Source organism: Oncorhynchus gorbuscha, linkage group LG23 (assembly GCF_021184085.1).
Source record: "Oncorhynchus gorbuscha isolate QuinsamMale2020 ecotype Even-year linkage group LG23, OgorEven_v1.0, whole genome shotgun sequence".
NCBI classification, from domain to species: Eukaryota; Metazoa; Chordata; class Actinopteri; order Salmoniformes; family Salmonidae; genus Oncorhynchus; species Oncorhynchus gorbuscha.
Window position 1 is genome coordinate 13,594,942 of NC_060195.1, and position 25,799 is coordinate 13,620,740.

Sequence of the window (25,799 nt, forward strand, 5' to 3'; positions counted from 1 at the left end):
ATGTCTGTATGTCTGAGTACTGAGCAGGTAGAATGTCTGTCTGTCTGAGTACTGAGCAGGTAGAATGTCTGTCTGTCTGAGTACTGAGCAGGTAGAATGCCTGTCTGTCTGAGTACTGAGCAGGTAGAATGTCTGTCTGAGTACTGAGCAGGTAGAATGTCTGTCTGAATACTGAGTAGGTAGAATGTCTGTCTGAGTACTGAGCAGGTAGAATGTCTGTCTGAGTACTGAGCAGGTAGAATGTCTGTCTGAGTACTGAGCAGGTAGAATGTCTGTCTGAGTACTGAGCAGGTAGAATGTCTGTCTGTCTGAGTACTGAGCAGGTAGAATGTCTGTCTGTCTGACTACTGAGCAGGTAGAATGTCTGTCTGTCTGACTACTGAGCAGGTAGAATGTCTGTCTGTCTGAGTACTGAGCAGGTAGAATGTCTGTCTGTCTCACCTGTCTGTCTGAGTACTGAGCAGGTAGACGGGTAGAATGTCTGTCTGTCTCACCTGTCTGTCTGAGTACTGAGCTGTAGACAGGTAGAATGTATGTCTGTCTCACCTGTCTGTCTGATTGGACCAACACCTGTCATTTGATTCCTTGACTAAAATCACAAAAATCACAACATTATGTGACAGATTCAACATGTCTTTCATTTGGTTCAGCTGTAAAGTAATTAACATTCACAATGAACCAAATATGTTTTTTTTATAGCTTTGTTTAATCTCCATATGTTGAGAAAAGCACAGCCAACCATTCCCTTGTTTTAACTAAGAATACTGCACTAACATGGAGGCCATCAAACTGCTGTCAGCTTTCAGTTCACGTTCTGAAGTGTTTTTCAGGGGGAGAATGTTGTACACTAGAGAGAAATAACCACTAGATGTCTACGTTTATAGGACTATGTTTTGTTCTTTTAAAGTTAGAATTTTAAGTGCATAAAATCTCTCATATTAATGATTTTTCAAAAGAAAGTGCCAACTTGTGCAATGTGATATATTGTTGTATCTCCAATACTCACGACAATGTGATATATTGTTGTATCTCCAATACTCACGACAATGTGATATATTGTTGTATCTCCAATACTCACGACAATGTGATATATTGTTGTATCTCCAATACTCACGACAATGTGATATAAAACAATTATAAGAGTTATATTATAGTTTTATGTCATTTTGTTTGCCTTATAGGCCCTATATGAATTAATTATTGAAAACTTGTGTGTAATTTATGTTTTTATTTCAGTAAAAAAGTAAATAAAAGGATGATGTGATTTCTGGTACCTCTAGAAAGTGTTCCTAGAATAATTGCTTTAGATCAGTGGTGTCCAACCCTCCTCCTGGAGAGATATGATCCTCCTGGAGAGATACCCTCCTCCTGGAGAGATTCTCTCCTACTGGAGAGATTCCCTCCTCCTGGAGAGATACCCTCCTCCTGGAGAGATTCCCTCCTCCTGGAGAGATACCTTCCTCCTGGAGAGATACCCTCCTCCTGGAGAGATACCCTCCTACTGGAGAGATTCCCTCCTACTGGAGAGATTCCCTCCTACAAGAGAGATTCCCTCCTCCTGGAGAGATTCCCTCCTCCTGGAGAGATACCTTCCTCCTGGAGAGATACCCTCCTCCTGGAGAGATACCCTCCTACTGGAGAGATTCCCTCCTCCTGGAGAGATTCCCTCCTCCTGGAGAGATACCTTCCTCCTGGAGAGATACCCTCCTCCTGGAGAGATACCCTCCTCCTGGAGAGATACCCTGCTGCAGGATTTTATTCCAACCCTGCTCCTACACACCAGACTACTAACCAGCTGGTCCCCAAGACCTTGATTATCTTGAATCAGGTGTGTCAGTTAGGTTGGTCACCCCCTGCAGTAGGTTTTACTACGTTACTAGTCAGGTTGCCAGATTGGTTTGTACTCCGTCTGCTATTATCACACAGAGGGGTTAGCTGAAACAGAACAGATCTGGCAACATGGCTAGTCAATAACCTCATGTCCAACAGAAAATATCCCTCCCCTCCCCCAGTCCAGCCCCACCAGAGCCCTAATGCACAGTAGTAGATTTACCATATGTTACATAGACGATGATACAGTACTACAATACAGTAGCCAAGAATCCATCGTACTAGTAAATGTTGGGTAAGATATCTTCACATAGCCCCGAGCCAGTTTCCACTGTGGAAGCAGAAACAATGACAGACATCTAACTGTGCCCTAACAAAGATGCTTTCTAACAGAGATGCCCTAACAAAGATGCTTTCTAACAGAGATGCCCTAACAAAGATGCTTTCTAACAGAGATGCCCTAACAAAGATGCTTTCTAACAGAGATGCCCTAACAAAGATGCTTTCTAACAGAGATGCCCTAACAAAGATGCTTTCTAACAGAGATGCCCTAACAAAGATGCTTTCTAACAGAGATGCCCTAACAAAGATGCTTTCTAACAGAGATGCCCTAACAAAGATGCTTTCTAACAGAGATGCCCTAACAAAGATGCTTTCTAACAGAGATGCCCTAACAAAGATGCTTTCTAACAGAGATGCCCTAACAAAGATGCTTTCTAACAGAGATGCCCTAACAAAGATGCTTTCTAACAGAGATGCCCTAACAAAGATGCTTTCTAACAGAGATGCCCTAACAAAGATGCTTTCTAACAGAGATGCCCTAACAAAGATGCTTTCTAAGGATGCATCCCAAATAGCACCATATACCCTATAGAGTACACTTTGACCAACCCCATAGGGCTCTGTTCAAAAGTAGGGAATAGGGTGCCATGCCAAAATTGCTATATAAGAGAGATGCTATCTAACCGAGATACTATCTAACAGTGATTCCCTAACAGAGATGCTATCTAACAGAGATGCCCCAACAGAGATGCTATCTAACAGAGATACTATCTAACAGAGATGCCCTAACAGAGATGCTATCTAACAGAGATACTATCTAACAGAGATACTATCTAACAGAGATGCTATCTAACAGAGATGCTATCTAACAGAGATGCTATCTAACAGAGATGCTATCTAACAGAGATGCTATCTAACAGAGATACTATCTAACAGAGATACTATCTAACAGAGATGCTATCTAACAGAGATGCCCTAACAGAGATGCTATCTAACAGAGATGCTATCTAACAGAGATGCTATCTAACAGAGATGCTATCTAACAGAGATGCTATCTAACAGAGATGCTATCTAACAGAGATGCTATCTAACAGAGATACTATCTAACAGAGATGCTATCTAACAGAGATGCTATCTAACAGAGATGCTATCTAACAGAGATGCTATCTAACAGAGATGCTATCTAACAGAGATGCTATCTAACAGAGATGCTATCTAACAGAGATGCTATCTAACAGATGCTATCTAACAGAGATGCTATCTAACAGAGATACTATCTAACAGAGATGCTATCTAACAGAGATGCCCTAACAGAGATGCTATCTAACAGAGATGCTATCTAACAGAGATACTATCTAACAGAGATGCCATCTAACAGAGATACTATCTAACAGAGATGCTATCTAACAGAGATGCTATCTAACAGAGATGCTATCTAACAGAGATGCTATCTAACAGAGATACTATCTAACAGAGATGCTATCTAACAGTGATGCCCTAACAGAGATACTATCTAACAGAGATGCCCTAACAGAGATGCTATCTAACAGAGATGCCCTAACAGAGATATTATCTAACAGAGATGCCCTAACAGAGATATTATCTAACAGAGATGCCCTAACAGAGATGCTATTGTAAAGTGACTGTTCCACTGGATGTCATAACAGAATGCCCTAATTTGAGGTCATCTCTGGATAAGAGCGTCTGCTAAATGACTTAAATGTAAATGTAAATGAGATGCCCTAACAGTGTCTTCCAGCGTCCCACTAGTCTCATGCAGCAGTGATGAATCAGGCATGTATTCTCTTTCCTCCTCCAGTGTGTGACTTCTCATCTCTCTGGGCCCATCCCAAATGGCACCCAATTCCCTATAGGGCTCTGGTCAAAAGTAGCGCACTATATAGGGATTAGGATACCATTGGGGATGCAGCCTCTTTGCCTGTGAGTGGGGATTCCCAGTGTTAGAAAAACCGGCAAGACAGAAACATGACGGGCGGTAGCCTGGGAGCCAAACTGAATATTGTTCTGAATATTGCTCTGAATATCACTGTGAATATCACTCTAAATATCACTGTGAATATCACTGAATATCACTGTGAATATCACTCTAAATATCACTGTGAATATCACTCTAAATATCACTGTGAATATCACTGTGAATATCACTCTAAATATCACTGTGAATATCACTCTAAATATCACTCTAAATATCACTGTGATTATCACTCTAAATATCACTGTGATTATCACTCTAAATATCACTGTGATTATCACTCTAAATATCACTCTAAATATCACTGTGAATATCACTCTAAATATCACTGTGATTATCACTCTAAATATCACTCTAAATATCACTCTAAATATCACTGTGATTATCACTCTAAATATCACTGTGAATATCACTCTAAATATCACTGTGATTATCACTCTAAATATCACTCTAAATATCACTGTGAATATCACTCTAAATATCACTGTGATTATCACTCTAAATATCACTCTAAATATCACTCTAAATATCACTGTGATTATCACTCTAAATATCACTGTGATTATCACTCTAAATATCACTCTAAATATCACTCTAAATATCACTGTGATTATCACTCTAAATATCACTGTGAATATCACTGTGATTATCACTCTAAATATCACTGTGAATATCACTCTAAATATCACTGAATATCACTCTAAATATCACTGTGAATATCACTCTAAATATCACTCTAAATATCACTGTGGTTATCACTGTGAATATCACTCTAAATATCACTGTGAATATCACTCTAAATATCACTGTGAATATCACTGTGAATATCACTCTAAATATCACTGAATATCACTCTAAATATCACTGTGAATATCACTGTGAATATCACTCTAAATATCACTGAATATCACTCTAAATATCACTGTGAATATCACTCTAAATATCACTGTGAATATCACTCTAAATATCACTGTGAATATCACTGTGAATATCACTGTGAATATCACTGTGAATATCACTCTAAATATCACTGAATATCACTCTAAATATCACTGTGAATATCACTCTAAATATCACTGTGAATATCACTCTAAATATCACTGAATATCACTCTAAATATCACTGTGAATATCACTCTAAATATCACTGTGAATATCACTGTGAATATCACTGAATATCACTGAATATCTCTTTGAATATCACTGAATATCACTGAATATCACTGTGAATATCACTGTGAATATCACTGAATATCACTGAATATCTCTTTGAATATCACTGAATATCACTGAATATCACTTTGAATATCACTGAATATCTCTTTGAATATCACTGAATATCACTGAATATCTCTTTGAATATCACTGAATATCACTCTGAATATCACTGAATATCACTGAATATCTCTTTGAATATCACTGAATATCTCTTTGAATATCACTGAATATCACTGAATATCACTGAATATCTCTTTGAATATCACTCTGAATATCACTGAATATCACTGAATATCTCTTTGAATATCACTGAATATCACTGAATATCACTGAATATCACTGAATATCTCTTTGAATATCACTTTGAATATCACTGTGAATATCTCTTTGAATATCACTGTGAATATCACAGGGAAACAGAGATATATCCCATGTGTTTTCCAGGCTGTTATTGTAGTACCACACCATGGGGGATGTGGATCTGTTATTGTCTGACAAACTCTAAGATTATTTACATAACATTTAGATGAAATCATTTCATTTAGATTTGGATCAGTTGTTATATTGATGTCCTGCGTGTGTTATTGAAAGACGTAGAGGGTTTGACAGAAGGACATCATGGTGGGAGAAGACTGTATAGTTAGTCAGCATTTGGTTTACTTACATTTATTTTTATTTTCCAATTCAACGTCCACAGTTTTGAGAAGCTAACTGACATAAAATGGTGAGGAAACAGACAGAACAGTCATACTACCTGTGACTAGCAGCTAGCTACATGTACATACTGTATAAACAACAGCCCATATATGATATTACAATATTGGTATTTTGCGTTGGAGACAGCCAACAGTGTTGTTTCAGTTTTAGATTTGCATCTCAAATGGCACCCTATTCCCTATATAGTGCACTACTTTGACCACTGCTCCATGGGTCCTGTTCAAAAGTAGGGCAATATAAAGGTAATAGGGTGCCATTTGAGACCCAGTTCTAGTCTCAGTACCGGAGACCCAGTTCTGGCCTCAGTACCAGAGACCCAGTTCTATCCTCAGTACCAGAGACCCAGTTCTATCCTCAGTACCAGAGACCCAGTTCTATCCTCAATACCAGAGACCCAGTTCTTGCCTCAGTACCAAGGACCCAGTTCTATCCTCAGTAACAGAGACCCAGTTCTGGCCTCAGTACCAGAGACCCAGTTCTATCCTCAGTACCAGAGACCCAGTTCTATCCTCAGTACCAGAGACCCAGTTCTATCCTCAATACCAGAGACCCAGTTCTTGCCTCAGTACCAAGGACCCAGTTCTATCCTCAGTAACAGAGACCCAGTTCTAGTCTCAGTACCAGAGACCCAGTTCTATCCTCAGTACCAGAGACCCAGTTCTATCCTCAGTACCAGAGACCCAGTTCTAGTCTCAGAACCAGAGACCCAGTTCTATCCTCAGTACCAGAGACCCAGTTCTAGTCTCAGTACCAGAGACCCAGTTCTATCCTCAGTACCAGAGACCCAGTTCTATCCTCAGTAACAGAGACCCAGTTCTATCCTCAGTACCGGAGACCCAGTTCTATCCTCAGTACCAGAGACCCAGTTCTAGCCTCAGTACCAGAGACCCAGTTCTATCCTCAGTACCAGGTAGATGCATGGTGTTTTGTGGCATCCAGAGTTCTGCATGACACATGAGATTAACTCTTTGAAGATTTGGTTTTCTCTTTTAACAACCAACCTGCTTGCCATTATTTTACAACCTTCCACTGTTTCATTCCATGTAATGATATGATATGAGAAATCTGTAGCAGACATTATACATACTGTGTTTTCTATATAGTCCCTATAGGCCCTGATCAAAAGGAGTACACTATACAGGGAGTAGGTTGCCATTGGGACGTACACACAGTCATCATTACAAATCCTTGTTGCTTTTCTCTAGTTGGTTTCAGAACAGTAAGGGAACTAATGTAAGGACACTGAAACATATAACAAGACAAGTAACAAGTTTAGTTGGAGCTACTAGACTGTTCACTGTACATTCACATTGCCATCTAGAATGGGGGGGGGGGGGGCTGTACTCTGGTATGACTCCTATTTTATCTGACAGTCTGAAATGTCATCTCCATGTTTGTACAGTACAAATAGCAGGAACATATATTTTATTTGACAGTCTGAAATGTCATCTCCATGTTTGTACAGTACAAATAGCAGGAACATATATTTTATCTGACAGTCTGAAATGTCATCTCCATGTTTGTACAGTACAAATAGCAGGAACATATATTTTATCTGACAGTCTGAAATGTCATCTCCATGTTTGTACAGTACAAATAGCAGGAACATATATTTTATCTGACCTTAGATTGTTTGTTTTGATTGGTTGTGGAAATTGAAAAACCAACTCTGAAACTAAGTAATGCCTATTCAAATGTGATATGGGGAGTGTTGAACAGTCTGATGTAATCAAAGAGCACTGGGAATTATTATGTTGTATTTCACTGTAAAAACGGAACCACTTCTGATATAACTGTACTTTAGTTGAAATTAAAACCTCTATATACTGAACTGTGTCGTAAGGTCAATGGGGACGTTAGACAGGATATGCTCATCCTGTAATGTGATGTCATATCCCGTGTGTGTATGAATTATTCTGTTAAAATAAGGCAATGTCTTCTTCCTGTTTGTTTGCTGCTCCTTTGACTGACTGGGTTTAAACCAGTTTTTTTTATTTGGGTATTTGGTATTTTATTAGGGTCCCCATTAGCTGTTGCAAAAGCAGCAGCTACTCTTCCTGGGTTCCACACAAAACATGAAACATGACAATACAGAACATTAATAGACAAGAACAGCTCAAGGACAGAACTACATACATTTTTTTTAAAGGCACAAGTAGCCTAGATATCAATACATACACACAAACTATCTGGGTCAAGTAGGGGACAGGCGTTGTGCCGTTGGTTATTTGTTACCAGGTTAGAACCTGGGTTTGACTGACTGGGTTTGAACCTGGGATTGACTGATTGGGTTGAACCTGGGATTGACTGACTGGGTTTGAACCTGGGATTGACTGATTGGGTTGAACCTGGGATTGAATGATTGGGTTTGAACCTGGGATTGAATGATTGGGTTTGAACCTGGGTTTGACTGACTGGGTTTGAACCTGGGATTGACTGACTGGGTTTGAACCTGGGATTGACTGATTGGGTTGAACCTGGGATTGAATGATTGGGTTTGAACCTGGGTTTGACTGATTGGGTTGAACCTGGGATTGAATGATTGGGTTTGAACCTGGGTTTGACTGACTGGGTTTGAACCTGGGATTGACTGATTGGGTTGAACCTGGGATTGAATGATTGGGTTTGAACCTGGGTTTGACTGATTGGGTTGAACCTGGGATTGAATGATTGGGTTTGAACCTGGGTTTGACTGACTGGGTTTGAACCTGGGATTGACTGACTGGGTTTGAACCTGGGATTGACTGACTGGGTTTGAACCTGGGATTGACTGACTGGGTTTGAACCTGGGATTGAAGGATTGGGTTTGAACCTGGGTCTTATTGCAATCCACAAGACTATGTCATTGAGCTAAAGGCTCAGAATTAACTCAGGGAACTTACTTCAGTCTTCAGCAAGGTCACTCATAATGTGAGACAGATTCCACAAATTACATTGTTTTTTAGCTTGACTCAAAGATGACTTCCAAACGGTGAGCAGTGATTTCATAGACGGAGAATACATTTACTGTGGTAGTGTGACACCTAGTGGTTACTTATGGTTTTACACTCACAAAATATATCTCCTGAAGCTCTGTGCACTTATATAACTGTCCAGAAGAGGGCAGTGTCTCACCATGGTTTCAGTAGACTTCAACCAATTTCCAATGATTACGTTTACGCACGGTTTGCTGAATTCAATCACAGAGATGAAGTTAAATAAATGTGTTTCTTCTAATTAAACCTCTACAACTATTCAAAGGCAAACTTGGCATAATTATTAATCACACTTCCAATAAAAACAGAACAAACTGGACTTTGCAGCCCATGACACACTCAGTAGAGACAGTAGAAGACAGTTTGAAATTCTCACACTTTTTGTTTACATTTTGCAGAAATCCTCCTCCATATTGCTTTCACCTAAAATGTGTTTTCAGAACAGTGGAGATGAAGCAGAGGACTCCCATATTGAGACACAGCCAGATAGGGTCTCCATTTGTGACATCATCTTCATCATACAGAGTTCAGAGGTCAGGAGATAGAGGTCAGGGGAGATGTTTCAGGTAGTTCCTCAGTATCTGGGGAATGTCCAAGCAGTCTATAGATGTCATTGTATTAACCACGGGAAGGTGTCTCCGAATCGCGAGCCGTGTCTGTGACATCAGAGTATTGGTACAAACTGGAAACAAAACACAGGGGAGGTTCTAGTTAATTCAGGGGAGGTTCTAGTTAATTCAGGGGAGGTTCTAGTTAATTCAGGGAAGGTTCTAGTTAATTCAGGGGAGGTTCTAGTTAATTCAGGGGAGATTCTAGTTAATTCAGGGGAGATTCTAGTTAATTCAGGGGAGATTCTAGTTAATTCAGGGGAGGTTCTAGTTAATTCAGGGGAGGTTCTAGTTAATTCAGGGGAGGTTCTAGTTAATTCAGGGGAGGTTCTAGTTAATTCAGGGGAGGTTCTAGATAATTCAGTGAAATACGAGAATGTCTCCAGTGTTCTCAACATTAACAACCATCAATCAGTTAGAGATACAGAACAGACTGAATATGTGAAGGTCAAATATGTAACAAATGTAACGAATTTGTAACAACTGTTTAACAAGTGTGTGTGATGTTCTCACCTCTCTCCTTGAGCAGCAGAGCCACCGCTTCGTTCTGCTTGGTGGTCTTGTCAATAATCAGCGTGGGCAGATACACGTCTGCCCCAAAGTCTATGAGCAGCTGTATGTATTCCACTCCACAGCCATACCTGAGACACATCTCCAGTACCGTCTTGGGCTGCTTGATCCTGGCCAGCATCTTCTCTGACTTACAGTTGTAGTCAGGATTAGCCCCGTGGAGCAGCGGCAGCTTGAAACAGTCCAGGTGTCCATATACAGCGGATATGTACAGGGGTCCCCTGCAGGCTGTGGCGTTGGAGGCCCACTCGGGGACTTTGGGCCAGACGTCGACCTCGGCTCCAAACTGAAGCAGCTCCCTGAGGACCTCCACGTCTCCCTCGCGGGCGGCGGTCAGCACCGGTCAGCACCGGTCAGCACCGGTCAGCACCGGTCAGCACCGGTCAGCACCGGGGAACAGTTGTTGTACGGGCTGCCGTTGGGGTCGGCTCCAGCCTTCAGTAAGACCACAACACAGTCCAGGTTTTACCGCTGTAAACAGAGGGGTCTGGGCCTTCACATCTAGACTGTCCACCTATAAAACCAATCAATCACTAAATAATAATTAATCAATAGGCTAAACCACATTTATTTAGAAAGCCCTTTTTTACATCCGCAGCTGTCACAACGTGCTTTTACAGTAACATAGAGTAAAGGACCGTTGTTTGAATCAACCGTATAATAAACCACGTCAGCAGCTGTCACAACGTGCTTTTACAGTAACATAGAGTAAAGGACCGTTGTTTGAATCAACCGTATAATAAACCATGTCAGCAGCTGTCACAACGTGCTTTTACAGTAACATAGAGTAAAGGACCGTTGTTTGAATCAACCGTATAATAAACCACGTCAGCAGCTGTCACAACGTGCTTTTACAGTAACATAGAGTAAAGGACCGTTGTTTGAATCAACCGTATAATAAACCACGTCAGCAGCTGTCACAACGTGCTTTTACAGTAACATAGAGTAAAGGACCGTTGTTTGAATCAACCGTATAATAAACCATGTCAGCAGCTGTCACAACGTGCTTTTACAGTAACATAGAGTAAAGGACCGTTGTTTGAATCAACCGTATAATAAACCATGTCAGCAGCTGTCACAACGTGCTTTTACAGTAACATAGAGTAAAGGACCGTTGTTTGAATCAACCGTATAATAAATCACGTCAGCAGCTGTCACAACGTGCTTTTACAGTAACATAGAGTAAAGGACCGTTGTTTGAATCAACCGTATAATAAATCACGTCAGCAGCTGTCACAACGTGCTTTTACAGTAACATAGAGTAAAGGACCGTTGTTTGAATCAACCGTATAATAAACCACGTCAGCAGCTGTCACAACGTGTTTTTACAGTAACATAGAGTAAAGGACCGTTGTTTGAATCAACCGTATAATAAACCATGTCAGGTGTCTGGGTTGGAGAAGCTAACCCAGAGTCTTCTATCGGTATATCTCACCTCCGCTCCGTGCTCCAGCAGCACTTCCAGACACCTCAGGTGCCCGTGTGCTGCGGAGGTCCGTAGGGGGGTAACAGGGATCCCCCAGCCCGCTTCCACTGTTGATAGACTTTCTGTAGCTCTCCTGGGACAAGAGCTCAGCTAGCACCACCACGTCATCAGTGCTCACTGCCTGGTTCAGAGCCTGGGGAACAGAGCAGTATTATACCTCCACTTACCATACACACAGTGTTATTAGGTTGCACTGCTGGGTAGTATTCAGTACACTCAAAACAAAACAGAGAGATGCTATCTGAACTTGTTCAATAAGATATTTTCTATTTAACTAGGCATGTCAGTTAAGAACAAATTCTTATTTTCAATGACAGGCTAGGAACAGTGCCTTGTTAATGGGCAGAATGACAGATTGTTACTTTATCAGCTCAGGGATTTGATCTTGCAACCTTTTGGTTACTAGTCCAACGCTCTAACCACTAGGCTACCTGCCGTCCCATCAATAAGATATGTTCGTTGACATTTTCTGTTGGACATAATTGAGAAACTCTTTGCTACGGAGTCTCCAAATGAATACGACCCTAGTTAGGTCACACCCATGTAGACTTGGGAAGTCACCCCAGTGGGTCTGATGCTGTGTAAGTCTACTGATGCTGTCCCAGTGATAGGTTGCTAAGTTACAAAGCACTGCAAGTTCATTGGTTGTACCTGGCCATGCTCATTGTCCTCCTCATCCTCTTCCTTGGGCTGAAGCAGAGAGAAGATCTTGGAGACGTCCATTAGACTCATCTTGAGAGGGTTGGTGGCTGTGTTGATACTGTCTAGGACCATACTGTTACTATAGATATAACAGTTGCAACTCATCCATCTGTTGAGAGAGAGAGAGAGAGAGAGAGAGAGAGAGAGAGAGAGAGAGAGAGAGAGAGAGAGAGAGAGAGAGAGAGAGAGAGAGAGAGAGAGAGAGAGAGAGAGAGAGAGAGAGAGAGAGAGTCTGGCTGGCTGCGTGTTGCTGTATCCACACAGGGACTGGGGTCTGGCTGGCTGGGTGTTGCTGTATCCACACAGGGACTGGGGTCTGGCTGGCTGGGTGTTGCTGTATCCACACAGGGACTGGGGTCTGGCTGGCTGGGTGTTGCTGTATCCACACAGGGACTGGGGTCTGGCTGGCTGGGTGTTGCTGTATCCACACAGGGACTGGGGTCTGACTGGCTGCGTGTTGCTGTATCCACACAGGGACTGGGGTCTGGCTGGCTGGGTGTTGCTGTATCCACACAGGGACTGGGGTCTGGCTGGCTGGCTGGGTGTTGCTGTATCCACACAGGGACTGGGGTCTGGCTGGCTGGGTGTTGCTGTATCCACACAGGGACTGGGGTCTGGCTGGCTGGGTGTTGCTGTATCCACACAGGGACTGGGGTCTGGCTGGCTGCGTGTTGCTGTATCCACACAGGGACTGGGGTCTGGCTGGCTGGGTGTTGCTGTATCCACACAGGGACTGGGGTCTGGCTGGCTGGGTGTTGCTGTATCCACACAGGGACTGGGGTCTGGCTGGCTGGGTGTTGCTGTATCCACACAGGGACTGGGGTCTGAGAGCTGAGACGGGTGTGTTACTTTCTAACACAGCAGACCAGAGAGGGGGTCTGGCTGGCTGGGTGTTGCTGTATCCACACAGGGACTGGGGTCTGGCTGGCTGCGTGTTGCTGTATCCACACAGGGACTGGGGTCTGAGAGCTGAGACGGGCGTGTTACTTTCTAACACAGCAGACCAGAGAGGGGGTCTGGCTGGCTGGGTGTTGCTGGGGGGGCTAATTTTAGGCCCACGGTTAGACCTACCTAAACTTCCATTCTTGGAGAACTGTGAGAGTTATAATTAGATGGATGATAAGACTGGTGACACTGACACTCAGGCTGTGAGTTGGGTTGCTGGGCAGGGGCCTTGGTACTCCCTGGTGTTTCATTGTGTCCTGAGTAAAGATCACATGATAAGGCAGCCCTTCTGTAACAGCAGTAGAAATACACAGCTAGACTACTGTAACAGCAGTAGAAATACACAGCTAGACTACTGTACCAGCAGTAGAAATACACAGCTAGACTACTGTACCAGCAGTAGAAATACACAGCTAGACTACTGTACCAGCAGTAGAAATACACAGCTAGACTACTGTATCAGCAAACATGTCATCAGGTGTGTGATCTGAAATCAGATAGGCTGACTTCAGTCTATTTTCATTTCAGCTTGCCAAAATCACAGAAAGGAACTTTAACCCTTTAGGTTTCTCAGATCTTTAATAAAGTGTCAGTGTGCATTTGAATCCTATAAGAGAAACGCTTTGTGCTGTATTGTGTCTAGGTGTAACAGGCCTGTCATCACCTACACTTCTTTAGTTTACACAGTGACTGGACACCATCGTATAGCCTGTGTGCAGCTGTTTGACTGTCAGAGAGGCAGCTGTTTGACTGTCAGCTGGTCACCCAGCCCAGCCCAGCCCTCAGATCCATGATCAGCTGGACAAACAGCCCTTCCCAGCCCTCAGATCCATGATCAGCTAGTCACCCAGCCCAGCCCAGCCCAGCCCTCAGAACCATGATCAGCTGGTCACCCAGCCCTGCCCAGCCCTCAGATCCATGATCAGCTAGTCACCCAGCCCAGCCCAGCCCAGCCCAGCCCAGCCCAGCCCAGCCCAGCCCTCAGATCCATGATCAGCTAGTCACCCAGCCCAGCCCAGCCCAGCCCTCAGATCCATGATCAGCTAGTCACCCAGCCCAGCCCAGCCCAGCCCTGCCCAGCCCTCAGATCCATGATCAGCTAGTCACCCAGCCCAGCCCAGCCCTCAGATCCATGATCAGCTAGTCACCCAGCCCAGCCCAGCCCAGCCCTCAGATCCATGATCAGCTAGTCACCCAGCCCAGCCCAGCCCTCAGATCCATGATCAGCTAGTCACCCAGCCCAGCCCAGCCCAGCCCTCAGATCCATGATCAGCTAGTCACCCAGCCCAGCCCAGCCCAGCCCTCAGATCCATGATCAGCTGGTCACCCAGCCCTGCTCTGCCCTCAGATCCATGATCAGCTGGTCACACAGCCCTGCCCTGCCCTCAGATCCATGATCAGCTGGTCACCCAGCCCTGCCCTGCCCTCAGATCCATGATCAGCTGGTCACACAGCCCTGCCCTGCCCTGCCCTCAGATCCATGATCAGCTGGTCACACAGCCCTGCCCTGCCCTCAGATCCATGATCAGCTGGTCACCCAGCCCAGCCCTGCCCTCAGATCCATGATCAGCTGGTCACACAGCCCTGCCCTGCCCTCAGATCCATGATCAGCTGGTCACACAGCCCTGCCCTGCCCTGCCCTCAGATCCATGATCAGCTGGTCACACAGCCCTGCCCTGCCCTCAGATCCATGATCAGCTGGTCACCCAGCCCAGCCCTGCCCTCAGATCCATGATCAGCTGGTCACACAGCCCTGCCCTGCCCTCAGATCCATGATCAGCTGGTCACCCAGCCCAGCCCTGCCCTCAGATCCATGATCAGCTGGTCACCCAGCCCAGCCCTGCCCTCAGAACCATGATCAGCTGGTCACCCAGCCCTGCCCTGCCCTGCCCTCAGAACCATGATCAGCTGGTCACCCAGCCCATCCCTGCCCTCAGATCCATGATCAACTGGTCACACAGCCCAGCCCTGCCCTCAGAACCATAATCAGCTGGTCACCCAGCCCTGCCCTGCCCACAGATCCATGATCAGCTGGTCACACAGCCCAGCCCTGCCCTCAGAACCATGATCAGCTGGTCACCCAGCCCTGCCCTGCCCTGCCCCGCTCTCAGATCCATGATCAGCTGGTCACCCAGCCCAGCCCTGCCCTCAGAACCATGATCAGCTGGTCACCCAGCCCAGCCCTGCCCTCAGATCCATGATCAGCTGGTCACCCAGCCCAGCCCTGCCCTCAGATCCATGATCAGCTGGTCACCCAGCCCAGCCCTGCCCTCAGATCCATGATCAGCTGGTCACACAGCCCAGCCCTGCCCTCAGATCCATGATCAGCTGGTCACCCAGCCCAGCCCTGCCCTCAGATCCATGATCAGCTGGTCACCCAGCCCAGCCCTGCCCTGCCCCGCTCTCAGATCCATGATCAGCTGGTCACCCAGCCCAGCCCTGCCCTCAGATCCATGATCAGCTGGTCACCCAGCCCAGCCCTGCCCTCAGATCCATGATCAGCTGGTCACCCAGCCCAGCCCTGCCCTGCCCCGCTCTCAGATCCATGATCAGCTGGTCACCCAGCCCTGCCCTGCCCTCAGATCCATGATCAGCTGGTCACACAGCCCTGCCCTGCCCTCAGATCCATGATCAGCTGGTCACCCAGCCCAGCCCTGCCCTCAGATCCATGATCAGCTGGTCACACAGCCCTGCCCTGCCCTCAGATCCATGATCAGCTGGTCACCCAGCCCTGCCCTCAGATCCATGATCAGCTGGTCACCCAGCCCAGCCCTGCCCTCAGAACCATGATCAGCTGGTCACCCAGCCCTGCCCTGCCCTGCCCTCAGAACCATGATCAGCTGGTCACACAGCCCTGCCCTGCCCTCAGATCCATGATCAGCTGGTCACCCAGCCCAGCCCTGCCCTCAGATCCATGATCAGCTGGTCACCCAGCCCTGCCCTGCCCTCAGAACCATGATCAGCTGGTCACCCAGCCCATCCCTGCCCTCAGATCCATGATCAACTGGTCACACAGCCCAGCCCTGCCCTCAGAACCATAATCAGCTGGTCACCCAGCCCTGCCCTGCCCTCAGATCCATGATCAGCTGGTCACAAAGCCCAGCCCTGCCCTCAGAACCATGATCAGCTGGTCACCCAGCCCTGCCCTGCCCTGCCCCGCTCTCAGATCCATGATCAGCTGGTCACCCAGCCCAGCCCTGCCCTCAGAACCATGATCAGCTGGTCACCCAGCCCAGCCCTGCCCTCAGATCCATGATCAGCTGGTCACCCAGCCCAGCCCTGCCCTCAGAACTATGATCAGCTGGTCACCCAGCCCAGCCCTGCCCTCAGATCCATGATCAGCTGGTCACCCAGCCCAGCCCTGCCCTCAGATCCATGATCAGCTGGTCACACAGCCCAGCCCTGCCCTCAGATCCATGATCAGCTGGTCACCCAGCCCAGCCCTGCCCTCAGATCCATGATCAGCTGGTCACCCAGCCCAGCCCTGCCCTGCCCCGCTCTCAGATCCATGATCAGCTGGTCACCCAGCCCAGCCCTGCCCTCAGATCCATGATCAGCTGGTCACCCAGCCCAGCCCTGCCCTCAGATCCATGATCAGCTGGTCACCCAGCCCAGCCCTGCCCTGCCCCGCTCTCAGATCCATGATCAGCTGGTCACCCAGCCCTGCCCTGCCCTCAGATCCATGATCAGCTGGTCACACAGCCCTGCCCTGCCCTCAGATCCATGATCAGCTGGTCACCCAGCCCAGCCCTGCCCTCAGATCCATGATCAGCTGGTCACACAGCCCTGCCCTGCCCTCAGATCCATGATCAGCTGGTCACCCAGCCCAGCCCTGCCCTCAGATCCATGATCAGCTGGTCACCCAGCCCTGCCCTGCCCTCAGAACCATGATCAGCTGGTCACCCAGCCCATCCCTGCCCTCAGATCCATGATCAACTGGTCACACAGCCCAGCCCTGCCCTCAGAACCATAATCAGCTGGTCACCCAGCCCTGCCCTGCCCTCAGATCCATGATCAGCTGGTCACCCAGCCCAGCCCTGCCCTCAGATCCATGATCAGCTGGTCACCCAGCCCAGCCCTGCCCTGCCCTCAGATCAGATCCATGATCAGCTGGTCACCCAGCCCAGCCCTGCCCTCAGAACCATGATCAGCTGGTCACCCAGCCCAGCCCTGCCCTCAGATCCATGATCAGCTGGTCACCCAGCCCAGCCCTGCCCTCAGAACTATGATCAGCTGGTCACCCAGCCCAGCCCTGCCCTCAGATCCATGATCAGCTGGTCACCCAGCCCAGCCCTGCCCTCAGATCCATGATCAGCTGGTCACACAGCCCAGCCCTGCCCTCAGATCCATGATCAGCTGGTCACCCAGCCCAGCCCTGCCCTCAGATCCATGATCAGCTGGTCACCCAGCCCTGCCCTGCCCTGCCCCGCTCTCAGATCCATGATCAGCTGGTCACCCAGCCCAGCCCTGCCCTCAGATCCATGATCAGCTGGTCACACAGCCCAGCCCTGCCCTCAGAACCATGATCAGCTGGTCACCCAGCCCAGCCCTGCCCTCAGATCCATGATCAGCTGGTCACCCAGCCCAGCCCTGCCCTCAGATCCATGATCAGCTGGTCACACAGCCCTGCCCTGCCCTCAGAACCATGATCAGCTGGTCACCCAGCCCTGCCCTGCCCTGCCCTCAGATCCATGATCAGCTGGTCACCCAGCCCTGCCCTGCCCTCAGATCCATGATCAGCTGGTCACCAGCCCTGCCCTGCCCTCAGATCCATGATCAGCTGGTCACCCAGCCCAGCCCTGCCCTCAGAACCATGATCAGCTGGTCACCCAGCCCTGCCCTGCCCTGCCCTCAGATCCATGATCAGCTGGTCACCCAGCCCAGCCCTGCCCTCAGATCCATGATCAGCTGGTCACCCAGCCCAGCCCAGCCCTGCCCTCAGATCCATGATCAGCTGGTCACCCAGCCCTGCCCTGCCCTCAGATCCATGATCAGCTGGTCACCCAGCCCAGCCCTGCCCTCAGAACCATGATCAGCTGGTCACCCAGCCCAGCCCTGATGATCAGCTGGTCACCCAGCCCTGCCCTGCCCTCAGAACCATGATCAGCTGGTCACCCAGCCCAGCCCTGCCCTCAGATCCATGATCAGCTGGTCACACAGCCCAGCCCTGCCCTGCCATAATCAGCTCAGATCCATGATCAGCTGGTCACACCCCAGCCCAGCCATGATCAGCTGGTCCCTCAGATCCATGATCAGCTGGTCACCCAGCCCAGCCCTGCCCTCAGAACCATGATCAGCTGGTCACCCAGCCCAGCCCTGCCCTCAGATCCATGATCAGCTGGTCACCCAGCCCAGCCCTGCCCTCAGATCCATGATCAGCTGGTCACCCAGCCCAGCCCTGCCCTCAGATCCATGATCAGCTGGTCACCCAGCCCAGCCCTGCCCTCAGATCCATGATCAGCTGGTCACCCAGCCCAGCCCTGCCCTGCCCTCAGATCCATGATCAGCTGGTCAGCCCAGCCCTGCCCTCAGATCCATGATCAGCTGGTCACCCAGCCCAGCCCTGCCCTCAGATCCATGATCAGCTGGTCACCCAGCCCAGCCCTCAGATCCATGATCAGCTGGTCACCCAGCCCTGCCCTGCCCTCGGATCCATGATCAGCTGGTCACACAGCCCTGCCCTGCCCTCAGATCCATGATCAGCTGGTCACCCAGCCCAGCCCTGCCCTCAGATCCATGATCAGCTGGTCACACAGCCCTGCCCTGCCCTCAGATCCATGATCAGCTGGTCACCCAGCCCTGCCCTCAGATCCATGATCAGCTGGTCACCCAGCCCAGCCCTGCCCTCAGAACCATGATCAGCTGGTCACCCAGCCCTGCCCTGCCCTGCCCTCAGAACCATGATCAGCTGGTCACACAGCCCTGCCCTGCCCTCAGATCCATGATCAGCTGGTCACCCAGCCCAGCCCTGCCCTCAGATCCATGATCAGCTGGTCACCCAGCCCTGCCCTGCCCTCCATGATCAGCTGGTCAGATCCAGATGATCAGCTGGTCACCCAGCCCTGCCCTGCCCTCAGATCCATGATCAGCTGGTCACCCAGCCCAGCCCTGCCCTCAGAACCATGATCAGCTGGTCACCCAGCCCTGCCCTGCCCTGCCCCGCCTCAGATCCATGATCAGCTGGTCACCCAGCCCAGCCCTGCCCTCAGAACCATGATCAGCTGGTCACCCAGCCCAGCCCTGCCCTCAGATCCATGATCAGCTGGTCACCCAGCCCAGCCCTGCCCTCAGAACCATGATCAGCTGGTCACCCAGCCCAGCCCTGCCCTCAGATCCATGATCAGCTGGTCACCCAGCCCAGCCCTGCCCTCAGATCCATGATCAGCTGGTCACCCAGCCCAGCCCTGCCCTCAGACCCAGCCCAGCCCTCCCTCAGATCCATGATCAGCTGGTCACCCAGCCCAGCCCTGCCCTCAGATCCATGATCAGCTGGTCACCCAGCCCAGCCCTGCCCTCAGATCCATGATCAGCTGGTCACCCAGCCCAGCCCTGCCCTCAGATCCATGATCAGCTGGTCACCCAGCCCAGCCCTGCCCTGCCCCGCTCTCAGATCCATGATCAGCTGGTCACCCAGCCCTGCCCTGCCCTCAGATCCATGATCAGCTGGTCACACAGCCCTGCCCTGCCCTCAGATCCATGATCAGCTGGTCACCCAGCCCTGCCCTGCAGCTGGTCCTCAGATCCATCCTGGTCATGATCAGCTGGTCACCCAGCCCAGCCCAGCTGCCCTCAGATCCATGATCAGCTGGTCACCAGCCCAGCCCTGCCCTCAGAACCATGATCAGCTGGTCACCCAGCCCTGCCCTGCCCTCAGATCCATGATCAGCTGGTCACACAGCCCAGCCCTGCCCTCAGAACCATGATCAGCTGGTGACCCAGCCCTGCCCTGCCCTGCCAGATCCATGATCAGCTGGTCACCCAGCCCAGCCCTGCCCTCAGAACCATGATCAGCTGGTCACCCAGCCCAGCCCTGCCCTCAGATCCATGATCAGCTGGTCACCCAGCCCAGCCCTGCACTCAGAACCATGATCAGCTGGTCACCCAGCCCAGCCCTGCCCTCAGATCCCAGCTGGTCACAGAGCCCTGCCCTCAGATCCATGATCAGCTGGTCACACAGCCCAGCCCTGCCCTCAGATCCATGATCAGCTGGTCACCCAGCCCAGCCCTGCCCTCAGATCCATGATCAGCTGGTCACCCAGCCCTGCCCTGCCCTGCCCTCTCAGATCCATGATCCTGGTCACCCAGCCCAGCCCTCAGATCCATGATCAGCTGGTCACACAGCCCAGCCCTGCCCTCAGAACTATGATCAGCTGCCCCAGCCCAGCCCTGCCCTCAGATCCATGATCAGCTGGTCACCCAGCCCAGCCCTGCCCTCAGATCCATGATCAGCTGGTCACACAGCCCTGCCCTGCCCTCAGAACCATGATCAGCTGGTCACCCAGCCCTGCCCTGCCCTGAACCATGATCAGCTGGTCACCCAGCCCTGCCCTTCCCTCAGAACCATGATCAGCTGGTCACACAGCCCTGCCCTGCCCTCAGATCCATGATCAGCTGGTCACCCAGCCCAGCCCTGCCCTCAGAACCATGATCAGCTGGTCACCCAGCCCTGCCCTGCCCTGCCCTCAGATCCATGATCAGCTGGTCACCCAGCCCAACCCTGCCCTGCCCTCAGATCCATGATCAACTGGTCCATGCCCTCAGATCCATGATCTGGTCACCCAGCCCCCTGCCCTGCCCTCAGAACCATGATCAGCTGGTCACCCAGCCCTGCCCTCAGATCCATGATCAGCTGGTCACCCAGCCCAGCCCTGCCCTCAGAACCCAGCTGGTGACTGCCCTCAGAACCATGATCAGCTGGTCACACAGCCACGCCCTGCCCCCGGAACCATGATCAGCTGGTCACCCAGCCCTGCCCTCAGAACCATGATCAGCTGGTCACACAGCCCAGCCCTGCCCTCAGAACCATGATCAGCTGGTCACACAGCCCAGCCCTGCCCTCAGAACCATGATCAGCTGGTCACCCAGCCCTGCCCTCAGAACCATGATCCTGGTCACCCAGCCCTGCCCTCAGAACCATGATCAGCTGGTCACCCAGCCCTGCCCTCAGAACCATGATCAGCTGGTCACCCAGCCCTGCCCTCAGAACCATGATCAGCTGGTCACCCAGCCCTGCCCTCAGAACCATGATCAGCTGGTCACCCAGCCCTGCCCTCAGAACCATGATCAGCTGGTCACCCAGCCCTGCCCTGCCCTCAGAACCATGATCAGCTGGTCACCCAGCCCAGCCCTGCCCTCAGATCCATGATCAGCTGGTCACACAGCCCAGCCCTGCCCTCAGATCCATGATCAGCTGGTCACCCAGCCCAGCCCTGCCCTCAGATCCATGATCAGCTGGTCACCCAGCCCTGCCCTGCCCTGCCCCGCTCTCAGATCCATGATCAGCTGGTCACCCAGCCCAGCCCTGCCCTCAGATCCCTGGTCCCAGCCCAGCCCTGCCCTCAGAACTATGATCAGCTGGTCAACCAGCCCAGCCCTGCCCTCAGATCCATGATCAGCTGGTCACCCAGCCCAGCCCTGCCCTCAGATCCATGATCAGCTGGTCACACAGCCCTGCCCTGCCCTCAGAACCATGATCAGCTGGTCACCCAGCCCTGCCCTGCCCTCAGAACCATGATCAGCTGGTCACCCAGCCCTGCCCTTCCCTCAGAACCATGATCAGCTGGTCACACAGCCCTGCCCTGCCCTCAGATCCATGATCAGCTGGTCACCCAGCCCAGCCCTGCCCTCAGAACCATGATCAGCTGGTCACCCAGCCCTGCCCTGCCCTGCCCTGCCCTGCCCTCAGATCCATGATCAGCTGGTCACACAGCCCAACCCTGCCCTGCCCTCAGATCCATGATCAACTGGTCACCCAGCCCTGCCCTCAGATCCATGATCAGCTGGTCACCCAGCCCTGCCCTGCCCTCAGATCCATGATCAACTGGCCACCCAGCCCTGCCCTGCCCTCAGATCCATGATCAGCTGGTCACCCAGCCCAGCCCTGCCCTCAGAACCATGATCAGCTGGTCACCCAGCCCAGCCCTGCCCTCAGAACCATGATCAGCTGGTCACACAGCCCAGCCCTGCCCTCAGAACCATGATCAGCTGGTCACCCAGCCCTGCCCTCAGCCATGATCAGCTGGTCCCCAGCCCTGCCCTCAGAACCATGATCAGCTGGTCACCCAGCCCTGCCCTCAGAACCATGATCAGCTGGTCACCCAGCCCTGCCCTCAGAACCATGATCAGCTGGTCACCCAGCCCTGCCCTCAGAACCATGATCAGCTGGTCACACAGCCCAGCCCTGCCCTCAGAACCATGATCAGCTGGTCACACAGCCCAGCCCTGCCCTCAGAACCATGATCAGCTGGTCACCCAGCCCTGCCCTCAGAACCATGATCAGCTGGTCACACAGCCCAGCCCTGCCCTCAGAACCATGATCAGCTGGTCACCCAGCCCTGCCCTCAGAACCATGATCAGCTGGTCACCCAGCCCTGCCCTGCCCTCAGAACCATGATCAGCTGGTCACCCAGCCCTGCCCTGCCCTCAGAACCATGATCAGCTGGTCACCCTGCCCAGCCCTGATCCATGATCAGCTGGTCACCCTGCCCAGCCCTGCCCTCAGAACCATGATCAGCTGGTCACCTTGCCCAGCCCTGCCCTCAGATCCATGATCAGCTGGTCACCCTGCCCTGCCCTCAGAACCATGATCAGCTGGTCACCATGCCCTGCCCTCAGATCCATGATCAGCTGGTCACCCTGCCCTGCCCTCAGAACCATGATCAGCTGGTCACCCTGCCCAGCCCTGCCCTCAGAACCATGATCAGCTGGTCACCCTGCCCTGCCCTCAGAACCATGATCAGCTGGTCACCCAGCCCAGCCCTGCCCTCAGAACCATGATCAGCTGGTCACCCAGCCCTGGAACCATGATCAGCTGGTCACCCAGCCCAGCCCTGCCCTCAGAACCATGATCAGATCCAGCCCTGGCCCTCAGAACCATGATCAGCCCAGCCCTGCTGCCCTCAGATCCATGATCAGCTGGTCACCCAGCCCAGCCCTGCCCTCAGATCCATGATCAGCTGGTCACCATGATCAGCCCAGCCCTCCCTGCCCTCAGATCCATGATCAACTGGTCACACAGCCCAGCCCTGCCCTCAGAACCATAATCAGCTGGTCACCCAGCCCTGCCCTGCCCTCAGATCCATGATCAGCTGGTCACAAAGCCCAGCCCTGCCCTCAGAACCATGATCAGCTGGTCACCCAGCCCTGCCCTGCCCTGCCCTCAGATCCATGATCAGCTGGTCACCCAGCCCAGCCCTGCCCTCAGAACCATGATCAGCTGGTCACCCAGCCCAGCCCTGCCCTCAGAACCATGATCAGCTGGTCACCCAGCCCAGCCCTGCCCTCAGATCCATGATCAGCTGGTCACCCAGCCCAGCCCTGCCCTGCCCTCAGATCCATGATCAGCTGGTCACCCAGCCCAGCCCTGCCCTCAGATCCATGATCAGCTGGTCACCCAGCCCAGCCCTGATCCCAGCTGGTCACCCAGCCCAGCCCTGCCCTGCAGATCCATGATCAGCTGGTCACCCAGCCCTGCCCTGCCCTCAGATCCATGATCAGCTGGTCACCCAGCCCAGCCCTGCCCTCAGATCCATGATCAGCTGGTCACCCAGCCCAGCCCTGCCCTGCCACAGCCCTGCCCAGATCCATGATCAGCTGGTCACCCAGCCCAGCCCTGCCCTCAGATCCATGATCAGCTGGTCACCCAGCCCTGCCCTGCAGAACCATGATCAGCTGGTCACCCAGCCCATCCCTGCCCTCAGATCCATGATCAACTGGTCACACAGCCCAGCCCTGCCCTCAGCTGGTCACCCAGCCCAGCCCTGCCCTCAGATCCATGATCAGCTGGTCACACAGCCCAGCCCTGCCCTCAGAACCATGATCAGCTGGTGACCCAGCCCTGCCCTGCCCTGCCCCGCTCTCAGATCCATGATCAGCTGGTCACCCAGCCCAGCCCTGCCCTCAGAACCATGATCAGCTGGTCACCCAGCCCAGCCCTGCCCTCAGATCCATGATCAGCTGGTCACCCAGCCCAGCCCTGCACTCAGAACTATGATCAGCTGGTCACCCAGCCCAGCCCTGCCCTCAGATCCATGATCAGCTGGTCACCCAGCCCAGCCCTGCCCTCAGATCCATGATCAGCTGGTCACACAGCCCAGCCCTGCCCTCAGATCCATGATCAGCTGGTCACCCAGCCCAGCCCTGCCCTCAGATCCATGATCAGCTGGTCACCCAGCCCTGCCCTGCCCTGCCCCGCTCTCAGATCCATGATCAGCTGGTCACCCAGCCCAGCCCTGCCCTCAGATCCATGATCAGCTGGTCACACAGCCCAGCCCTGCCCTCAGAACTATGATCAGCTGGTCACCCAGCCCAGCCCTGCCCTCAGATCCATGATCAGCTGGTCACCCAGCCCAGCCCTGCCCTCAGATCCATGATCAGCTGGTCACACAGCCCAGCCCTGCCCTCAGAACCATGATCAGCTGGTGACCCAGCCCTGCCCTGCCCTGCCCCGCTCTCAGATCCATGATCAGCTGGTCACCCAGCCCAGCCCTGCCCTCAGAACCATGATCAGCTGGTCACCCAGCCCAGCCCTGCCCTCAGATCCATGATCAGCTGGTCACCCAGCCCAGCCCTGCACTCAGAACTATGATCAGCTGGTCACCCAGCCCAGCCCTGCCCTCAGATCCATGATCAGCTGGTCACCCAGCCCAGCCCTGCCCTCAGATCCATGATCAGCTGGTCACACAGCCCAGCCCTGCCCTCAGATCCATGATCAGCTGGTCACCCAGCCCAGCCCTGCCCTCAGATCCATGATCAGCTGGTCACCCAGCCCTGCCCTGCCCTCAGATCCATGATCAGCTGGTCACACAGCCCAGCCCTGCCCTCAGAACCATGATCAGCTGGTGACCCAGCCCTGCCCTGCCCTCAGATCCATGATCAGCTGGTCACCCAGCCCAGCCCTGCCCTCAGAACCATGATCAGCTGGTCACCCAGCCCAGCCCTGCCCTCAGATCCATGATCAGCTGGTCACCCAGCCCAGCCCTGCCCTCAGAACCATGATCAGCTGGTCACCCAGCCCAGCCCTGCCCTCAGATCCATGATCAGCTGGTCACCCAGCCCAGCCCTGCCCTCAGATCCATGATCAGCTGGTCACACAGCCCAGCCCTGCCCTCAGATCCATGATCAGCTGGTCACCCAGCCCAGCCCTGCCCTCAGATCCATGATCAGCTGGTCACCCAGCCCTGCCCTGCCCTGCCCCGAACCATGATCAGCTGGTCACCCAGCCCAGCCCTGCCCTCAGATCCATGATCAGCTGGT

At 51.6% G+C, this 25,799-nt stretch overlaps 1 pseudogene; it reads right to left on the reverse strand.

The window, feature by feature from the left end:
- Nucleotides 1–8,207: 8,207 nt before the first annotated feature.
- On the reverse strand, nt 8,208–13,209 carry LOC124011508 (annotated as a pseudogene).
- Nucleotides 13,210–25,799: the final 12,590 nt, after the last annotated feature.